Below are 10720 nucleotides of genomic sequence, written 5' to 3'. Positions count from 1 at the left end.
TCGCGCATGTTATAATAGGCAACAATGTTACATACGATTTTTGAGTTGGCATTCTACGTTTAATGCTGGGTTTCTTTTGAAATAATTGCAGAAATTTTAGTAATACATTCCTCTTCAATAGTTTTTTTTTTTTTTTTTCAAAACTTAAATTTCAGGAAGAGTATGACACAATACAAAACTGTTTGCAAAAGTACGCACACTTTTTATAGCTGCGCGAAATAAGAACATTTAATATTTACTTTCATCGTAGAGTTTAATATTAATTCAAAAAGTGAAACAAACTTCGTACGATGAAATATTTCAGTCAAACATTAGTTATCGATACATCTTTTGTTTTTCAAAGAAATATATTAAAGCAATAAACAAATTCAAGCGCTTAGTGTCCGCTTTGAGTTCTTCTAAATTGCCCTAACCAAGACCAACGAAGCAGAAAATTTGTTTCCCCCATGGGAGCTTAAATCTGCATGGAACGTTTTTGTAACCCCTTCCATGTTTGGCGAGGATTTCTTGACCAAATAACTTGGACAGAGAAAAAGTTGAAAATATGATTGAGAATTAGTTCAGCTAAAATACAATATTTTTAAAACTCATTTAATTAATTTTACAACTTTAAAGTATAAAAAATGTTTTTACATTTATTTATAAAATACTTATGAATTTAAATACTTTGGCGAGACAGCTTGAAAAAGAGCTATCTCAAAGATAAAATCTCGTAGGAGTGTATTACTTTTTTTTTTTTCCTTTCTTTCTTTCTTTTTTTTTTGCTTCCAACAGGGTCGATCCTAGGGTGTCGGCCGCCCGTGTGCAAAACCTAATGTGCCGCCCCTCAAGAGTAATTTGCACATTTTGACTAATCTTTAACGTCCATATAAATCTTTCTTCAAATTTCTATACCAAGTTCTAACTAAAAAAAAAAAAACACAGAAGAATGATGAACTTATAAGAAGGAAGAAAAGTTTTATAGTAAGAAATTCCTTAGGTATAATTTATATCTTTTAAGAAAGTAATAAATGCCAAAATTTACTAGTAGTAAAAAGGCATTTTATAGTCTGTCTTCGGTGACACCAGAGGCGTATTGGCGAAATTGGCGTATGAAAAATAGTTTTAGTTCATCTTTGATTGTGTTCGATTGCAAGGACAAAAGAGTCGGATATATTCAAGGTGCATGGAGAAATTTTCAAAATTGATGTCAAATATCGCAATTTTAGGAACTTTTTCGAGACTTCAGGGGAAAGTAATGTTGGAGGTCTTTCCTAAAATTCTTTTAAAATTGAAATCAACTTGAAGCTATTTTTGGTGAGCGTAGCTTAGGCAGGATCGCGCTCTTCCCGAAATTTTTCCGAAACTGAAGTTTTAAACACGCAATTTTGGGTTACCTTTGTTGACGTTGCTAGGGGGAGGGAGATTCAATCGTCTCCCATCGAAACTTTTCAAAATTGAAGTTTAAAACGCAAATTTAGGCTGTCTTTGCTTAAGGTAGGGGATCTGGTGGTCTTCCTCCGGGTGTTTCTCAGTCTTATTGTTTCAAAAACCCATTGTTGGCTATATTTGAAAATGATAAGGGTAACGTGAAAATGTTCTGAACCGAAATATTTTTCGGAACTAAAATCCATTATGGGCTTTTTGGGAAGGAAGGGTTTAGGGCTTCCAAGCGGATATTTCTAAAAGCGCAGTTATATATTATCTTTAGTGACGTTAACGAAACTGGGAAGTTTCGGTAGATCTTTCGGATATTTTTCAATATTAATATCTAAAAAATACAACTTTTGACTTTTGTCCACTTTACCTCGACCATTGATGGGTATGACCTAGCGCCGTGAAAAGTTACATACAGGGTTCGTACGGGTCATGGAAATCCTGGAAAGTCATGGAAAAAAATAACAGAATTTCAGACCTGGAAAAGTCATGGAAAATTGAAATTTTCATTGAAAGTCATGGAAATTTATTTCAAGTCATGAAAAAATGTCCAGGGCAAAGAGAAAGGAACAGTAACGAAAGGAGCATTAGAAATCTTGAGTGATTTAACAGTACAGCACATAAAAGCTATTAAAAGTGGAAAATTGAACGATCCAAAAATCAAATCTGAATTTTGGAATCTCATTGCATCCACTTCTATCGCAGCCGCTTGCCATTTTTTACGATGTGATTTTACTGCCTGGACATCACTTATTTTGAATTTTCTGTTATTTTCAACACTTCTTACGTTTCATATTCTGTAGTAGCAAAGTTTCACGTTCTTAGTTTTGCCACGCCCACTCAAAAAAAAAGCAATTCAATTGCATGCGAGTTCGACTCCATCACTCGTAAGAACTTTATTATTAAATTTATCAGAGTTTATCTTAATTTGTTGAATGTTTTAGAAAATAAAGATCTTAAGTCAGGCGATAGATTACAGAAAAAGAGGAATTCTAATGCTCTAAAACACAAGAGCCCAACATACGGCACGCAAAACTAATCCATGCGACCCATTGCTACGTTCAATGTCGGGAATTAAACGTGTTTTGGAATTTCTGTTCCTATTAATTTATATGCATTTGAAAATATGCAAATTTGTAAACAAAACAAATATAATTTTGAATCAGAAGATTGATTCATTACTGAATGTTTTTTTCAAAAAAGATCTGGTTTGGAAACGTAAAGAACTAAACTATGTGGCTTTACTTTAAAGAACCAGAATACTGTCAAGTTACGTGGATGTTTAAAGGCACTGTTGACACTAAAAGGTAACTTTTGAAGCAAATTTATTGAAACTTAGTAATGACTCATTCAACCTTTGTCCCATCCAATATCATTCTGCCTGTTTTTAAAAAAATATCAGATATTTAAGCATCATCATATTTGCTTCACTGCATTTTTACTTTACTTAAATTTATATGATGAAGACAAATAAGAATAGTTTAGTTTTTAAGAGTGCACTTATGTTTTTTTCCATAACGAGTAAGTGCTTCAATGAGGCTGTGGCATTCATATAGACGTTTTGCTCAAAATGGGACTATTTGGCGCGAAACCCATTTCGGCGCGACCCATTTCAATACGAGCTGTTCAAAAATCGAAATTGTCTGCTTACAAACATGCCAAAGATTGCTTCAAAATTCAAGGTATCTTTTGTTTTTAAGTTTTGTAAAAAGTTTTATGCAGTAATATTTTTAAAGATGTATTTTGTTTTCTTTTTTATTATTAGTTGATAAAATATAAGTTTAGAAACATCTCCATAGTTTTTCGAAGTAGATAAGTTAGGAGACAGCATTGACATTTTTCTATGAAATTTAAATATAAAACTCATCAAATTTAAATTGATTTTTTTTTTTCGCTGCTGATCATTAATTTGTGCACTTGCTTAAATATCTTTTATGTAAAAAAATTAAAAACTGTCAACTAATAATAAGATGAATTTTTATATTTGTCATTGGAAAAAGTTAACGTGCTGAGAAAATCACCCGTGACCCTGCTCTCTATAAAGATTTAAGTTGTGAAGAAACACAAAACAGTTCAGCATTGATAAAAATAAATAAATAAATAAATAAATAAAAATTGACAAAGAGGTAGGACCTGTACTGGCATCATTTGCTAATTTTTCAAGATATTTTCCTTATATTATCGCTGTAAAACATACGTGGATCACATATGCTCCCTCCCCCCCCCCCCCACTGTAATTTTAAAAATTAATTTTAACTAGCTTCTAGAGCGCCAAATTCACATACTTCTTCCAGAAATCTTTCTTTTTTCTTTGAACTAAAATTTCTAAAATTCACAAAGTTCAAAATGCAAAAATCTGGCGCTGAAACGGCCAGTGCCGAACCGATCAGCGCCGAAACCGTCGCGCGAAATCGTAACAAACCCGTTTTGCCAATGCTCATTTCCAAATATTACCAAGTTTGAGATTAAATAGTGCTGCTCTCTTCGTGTAACGAGGTCATGAAAATTTTCATTGAAGTCATGAAAAAGTCTTGGAAAAGTCATGGAATTTTTTTATCCAAATAGAGTATGAACCCTGTACATAAGCCAGGCAGTTCTAATCCGGAATTTCTTAGAAATTGAAGTCCCAAAATCATGTTTTAGGCTTTGTTTGAGAACTATGAAACTAAGAGCTGGCGGGGTTTCATTGTGTCCTCACGAACTGTTTTTTGAAACTGAAGTCAATTTCAGGCTAGTTTAGGCAGGAAGGGTTCTGTGGCTCCACGGAACCGTCTAAAAACGAAATTTTGAGGTGTATAGTGGAGAAAAGGGGAATCCGAGGTCCTTCTCCGAAAGTTCTTGAAACTGATGTTTGAAAAAAAAAACAATTTTAGTTTGTTTTCCAATACGTTAAGTGAGAGGGGGTGGGATTAGAAGCCTCTCTAAAGACGCTAATTGAGACTGTCTTTGTTAGTAATGTTTGGGAATGGATTTCGGGGCCCTCCATCGCAAAAAATTCGAAAAAGAAATCCGAAAAATGTCATTAAGCAATTTTTGATGACATTAGGAAAAGCTGTCCTCTGAAAACACATTTTGGATTTTAGAGCCAACATTTTTCGGCTATGTTTGATTAAGTTAAAGTGTAAGGGGTGAATCAGAGACTTAATTGGGTCCTTAAGATCGGTGGTTCAACCAGCGAACGTTTCCGAAATTTAAGTCCTAGAAACTCAATTTTAAGTCTTCTTTAGTCTCGTCAAGGAGGTCATGGCATCGTTTTGGATCTTCGTTTTGGAGCCACATTTAAATTTGCTTCCCGGTACTAGAGCCTTGTCCTCCAACCTGATCAGAAACCGGGCAGTTCATTCGGGATCTTAATTAGAAAAAATTACCGTAAAGGGGGAAAATTACAAAATTTTAGTTCGTCATTCAAATATGTTTGACTCCCAGGGGAGTCGCAATTTTCCACTTTCTCTCCTCGCATCCACGATTGTCGTACACAGAATTTGTTGTTTGCCAGAGTATCTAATCAGTATAGCTTCTTTTTTTTATAAATAAAATATGTCTTCATTGTTTAGGTCTTTAAAAGTTTGGGGGGTAAACCGCCGTCGGTGCTCCTTGCTTCAGGAGGGGAGCCATTTCCTTCATTTCTCCTCCCCTGTATCCATGCCTGATTAACGGTTTTGTCACAAATTTTGCAACCAAATGAAGCATGTGTGTAAAGAATAGATGTTAATGGACAATGAACCAACAAAATGTTCCCTAACATTCTATTTTTCTTAAACTATGCAATGCTGCCGGGAAATCGAAACTTACGTACTTTACAATTGAACATTTAAAATTCAGCATATTTATTCAACTTATTATAAGTTATCTTGTGAGAAATTCTTGAGGAATTTTGCTTGATTATAAGAACTATATGATGCGGCCCACGGCCGCCCCTTGCTTTGACCGCCCTTGTGCGGTGCACACTCTGCACACCTGCTAGGATCGGCCCTGGCTTCCAAGGATAAAAGTCATAAATTTAAAATTAAATTAATACCCTACAGTTATAATTTTGAACTAGCGGTAACCGCACCTCTTTGCCCGTAGTAAAAAATTAAAAGTTTATTTGGTTCGCCCGTATATTTACAAATAATAAATGATGAATTTCTCGCCAATTTGCTATGTTACTCGTATATGTAACGGTTCCACGTTATGATAACTTGGTAATTTACTCGTCCATCTTGTGATAATTTTGCTCGGGAAAATGTTCTTAAAATTGGAATAGAAAAAGAACAAAATCGAATTTTCAAAAAATCGCTTCGAGGTGCTCACCAGGGTTGCCAGACGTCCCGGATTTCAAGGGACAGTCCCGTATTTTGAAAAATTGTCCCACGTCCCGGGGAACTTCCATACGGGACGGCTAATGTCCCGTATTCCAGCTAATAACAATATTGTACAAAACGAGACATTATTTTAAGGGGAAAAAATAAAAAAAAATAAAAAAAATTGGTTAATAAAGAGCTATAAGAAAATCAAAGAGCAAAAAGTTCCGAGACGGCTGACTCTATAGTAAACTGCTTGACTCTTACTAACGCCTTGATTGAGTCATACTTGGCTTTACGATCAGTTTCATCATTTTCAACCGATAGTACCAACGTTAATTTTGAAACAAAGCGGTCAGTATATACCCTACTTAGAGAGCAAAAGAAAAATTTACTTAAGTCAGGGTGTTTAGCTCATATAGTTAACACACTGCATTTCGCCATGCTGTTGTTGCTTCAGAAATTGATGTCAAAACCATTGTTTTAAAAATTTATTCATTTTTCTAGATCTCCAACTAAGCGGAATGACCTGAAGCAGTTTTTTGAGTTTGCTAAACTAGAGTTTAAAAAGCTACTAAAACGTATCCCGACACGACGGCTAAGTTTAGCTCCTGCTGTAGATCGACTCATTTAATCTTGGCCTTCTCTCATGAATTATTTCATAAACGAGGGAGAATCCATCCCTAGGCCTGTCTGAAAATTACTACTTTTAAGTGAAGAAAGTACAGTTGAAACATGTGAAACCAATAAGGTTGCATTAGTTTTCCATTTTCTTAGTAACGTGTACCCGTTTTTGAAGTTGCCAGTAAAAAACTTCAAAATAAATCTACAACTGCAAATGATAACTTTATGATATTATGTCACATTTGGTAAAACAGCTAGAGAGCAGATTTGAAGATAAGTTTTATGAATCGTTCGTCACTAAAACCTTAAAACATCTACACGATAGAAAAATACAATGTGTAACTGAGGGATACCAGAAATTTTTATGAGAAAGTGGTTTGATTTCATAGATAAAAATCCCCTTTTTGTTTTAAGACTAATGGCATTAATGGATAAAGAACTTTTCCGACTTGTCAGCTATTGTAGAACAGTTACATATTGAAAATAAAGTATCAGTAGATGATCTATACGATGAGTTTTCAACAATAAAGGCATTAAAAAACAAGTTTTGTTGTACGATTAATTGCATTACTATTTCAGATAAAGTAGTCACATTTAACAAGAAATTTTTTCGATTGCATCGTTTAACTTATAGCAAACGCAGGTAAAAAACTAATTAGCACCTGTTCCTATCAACGTCGCTATGTTTACTGAACTTCGTTCCATTGCTAGCATTATTCTTTGAGTTAGAGTTCCTTCAAAAATGTGCTTACCCATAAACATACTAAGAGAAATCTATAGAAAACTATTATAACATGGTTGTTTATCACTCCTTAAAAATACAAAACCAATGATTGCCCTCAACCTCAAAAATATCCCCCCCCCCCCCCTTTCACTTCTCGAAGCCTGTCCCGTATTTACTGTTCTTAAATCTGGCAAGCCTGGTGCTCACCCCTATGCTACGAACTAATTCAGAGCCAAATTTCATGAAAATTGGCGGAACAGCCTAGGCGCTATGCGCGTAACAGACATACAGAGATCCAGAGACACAGACTTTCAGCTTCATTATTAGTAAAGATTAATGAAAAAACGAATGATTTTTAATGGTGTTCCTGTTTTGTGGAGAGAGATCAATAAAATTCCTAAGGACTACATCCTAAATAAAATGTGTGAAATCCATATTTATATTAATTTAAAAATTTGACATGCAGTTTAATAAAAGCATTGTTCAACAACAACGTGCCACACAAACATTTTCTCTAATTATGACCCATGTTGTGGGGGGGGGGGGACCATTCCCGGAATTGTTCAAAGTTTATTTGCAAATCATAGTTTGTTATGGAAAAAAAAATAAATAAGAATAGTTTCAGTTTTGAACATTGAATATTTGAATTACCTTTCACTGCACATTAAGTTTGGTGAAATAATTCAAAATGGAGGTAATAGGACCAAATACAGTCGAGTCCCGACTTACGCGATGGATGCGTTCCAAGACCCCTCGCGCAAGTCGAAATTTCGCGTTGTGGAACAAGGTATGTTTAGAATTTTTTTTATAAGCATGCCCAATTTTTTCAGATATGTGTTAACACCCCTCAAATTGTTTCAAACCATTTCTCAACTATATATTACTGTATCTTTCATAAAGAACTGAGTTTTTATTGTATTTTAGAAAAAGCGTTGCTATTTAACATAAATTACTGTTATGTTGCACAAAATCAATAATCAATGAGAGACATGAATTAAAACAGTACGGCACTTACACTAAGTACATAACTGCATTATAATAGCACTGAACTGTAGATATTGTAAAGTTAATTATAATTTTTAAAATGATGAAGATGATGGTTTATGTAATGTGGGAACACCCCTCTTTCTTACTTCTTTTAGCCACAATGAAAGAGCAGCTTCCATTTTCATGATGTTTGTATTTTGCTCCTTAGACACTACTCCCGCCAGCTTCAGTATTAAAGCTAAGTTCTGAACTTTTATGGATTTCCTTTTTCTTGAATTTTAATGGAACGTATCGAAGATTCACTCATACCTAATTGTCGTGCTACCTTCGAAGCACTTTTTCACTGTTCAATCATATCGATAATCTTGATCTTTTCTTTAATGCTCACTTTCAATTTTTCTTACCACTTTCACCAACTTAAAATGAAAACGCGCGTTTGGGAGCTATTCCACTTTATTAACGTTCATTATGTATATTTAAAAAAAAAAAAAAACACTTTAAGAATCGGAGCGGATATTAACTAAAGCAAAGCGTTGTTTAGACTAATGCATCGTGTGAACTTCCGCTTTCAGTGATGCTAAAGGGATGAAAGTCCATTCACAAAACAAAAATTTAGTCTCAACGAAGCCCATTCTAAAACGTTCGGCTGCTAATTTTCAAAAAAATTCATGTTGCAGGCGAGGAATTTGTGTCCCCAATAAAAAATTCATTACTCATGAAAAACTCGCGTTATAGCTATTTTGGTGTAAGTCGGATCGCGTTGTCGCGGGATCCGACTGTAAATGAATAAATAGTGTATTTCTGCGAACAATAAAAATTTGTTTGAAAAAAAAAAAAAAAAAGAAAGAAAGAAAACTAGAGTAAGAGAATGAATTTTAATGCGCTGCCTAGAAAGGGACCCTACCTACCCTCATTGCCCATGTGTATGCCGGATGTCAGGCCAGCCTATTAGTTTTAATTAAAATTTGATAAAGCGGTAAAATATTAATTTTATCGCTACTATCATGATGTATACAGTATAAAACATAACAATTTTCTCCTAACATGTGGCGGATGCGTTTTCTTTAACTATCAACGAATTGTATCTCAAGATGAAATTATGTATCCACGGAACAGAAGTGACACATCTAAAAATGTGAAAAATTGTTCTAATCATTGATTTAAAATCTAAACTTAATTCTCTTCCTTACCACAAAATTCGCAAGATGTGCGTTGACGTATAAATGGTATCAGCAGACACACACACACACACAATTTCATAGTTTAGCAGAAGACTGTTCATGCTTCAAATATACAATACGTATTACTTTAGACTAAAAAAAAAAACAGTATATAAATAAAAGCAAAATAATTTTTTTTTCACAAATTTCAAAGTTTGGGAACAAATCAGTTAAAAGTAGCATTCCGCCAAACCTTGTTTTTTCCTATCCAACCAATTTCCTTTCCAAACCTATGGTTGTTTTTCCCCCCACTGTGTCAATTTTGTTTTCGGGAAGCGATATAAGTAAAAGTATGAATGTTTGTGTGTATAAACATATCGTCGCCTCAGAGCAACTGTAAGCAGGCGACGATATACACTTTTTTTTTCTTGATTTTCACAATATTGAAGGAACCTTTTTAGAAAGCGATATAAGTATAAGTATGAATGTTTGCGTGCATTACATATAGAATTTTTTTTCTCTTGATTTTCACAATATTGAAGGAAGTCTTTACAATCTAGGGTTGAATTATAGAGCAAAGGAAGAGAGGGGAAAATTCTAACCCTAAGAACAAGAAACAATTGTGTATGAACCAAGTGGTGCATCTAATTCCCCAATTGTTGTACACGCATTCTTTAAAAGATCTTTAGAGTCGAAGAAAGCATTGTGCTTTAAAACTACACGTTGCTTCCTGGAAATGTTTTTACAAACAGCTTCAGGAATTTGCACCTGTCAATTCTAGAAGCATTTCAGCTTTATCTCTAAATACTACAATTGAATCCCCCTAGGTGGTACTGCTGAGGCCTTCATCTACAAAAGAAGCAGTCTTTCACTAGTCTTAAGAATATTTTTGAATGACATTTTAGAAGATGAAATCAATCTGTTAACAACTGAAAATGTGAAAGTAGAGGTGACTTTTCTGACCTTTGAATTTTTAGAGGTCGCAGGAAGATAGATCCCTAGTACTGTATAAATAGCAAACTATGTTAAAATATAGCAAATATATTTCAAAATTATGTAATTTTTTTTCCAAATATAGTGTTTCCCTCAGATAGGGGGGGGGGTACTTCCAGTTAAAAGGGGACTTTTAATATGAATTTTGTAACATAAAGGTGTTTTTCACATTTTTGTATTGCATATGCCTTTAAACCCAAGTATTTTATACAAGTAACTAGCAAAAATACCCGGCGTTGCCTGGGTCAGTAATAATTGTGAGAAACAATCGCTACTTTCTTTTGTTTTCTGTTTTAACTGAAAGAACTCAAAACACACCGCTTTGATGTCATTAAAAATTGAGCTTCATCCTTACCCATAAAAGTAAAACAGCAATAAGTATAAAGAACGAAAGAGTATTCATTTAGAAACGAAAGCGCAAAGTGAAGCATATATAAATTTGAAAAATTTCCAAAACATATCTAACAAAAACAAAGATCACTAAAAAAAACTGTGGGCTTTATTTACTTAAATAGTACACACACACACAAAAA

The sequence above is a fragment of the Uloborus diversus genome, chromosome 9, assembly GCF_026930045.1.
Source record: "Uloborus diversus isolate 005 chromosome 9, Udiv.v.3.1, whole genome shotgun sequence".
In the NCBI taxonomy this organism is placed as follows: Eukaryota; Metazoa; Arthropoda; class Arachnida; order Araneae; family Uloboridae; genus Uloborus; species Uloborus diversus.
Note: the sequence above shows the minus strand (reverse complement) of the source record.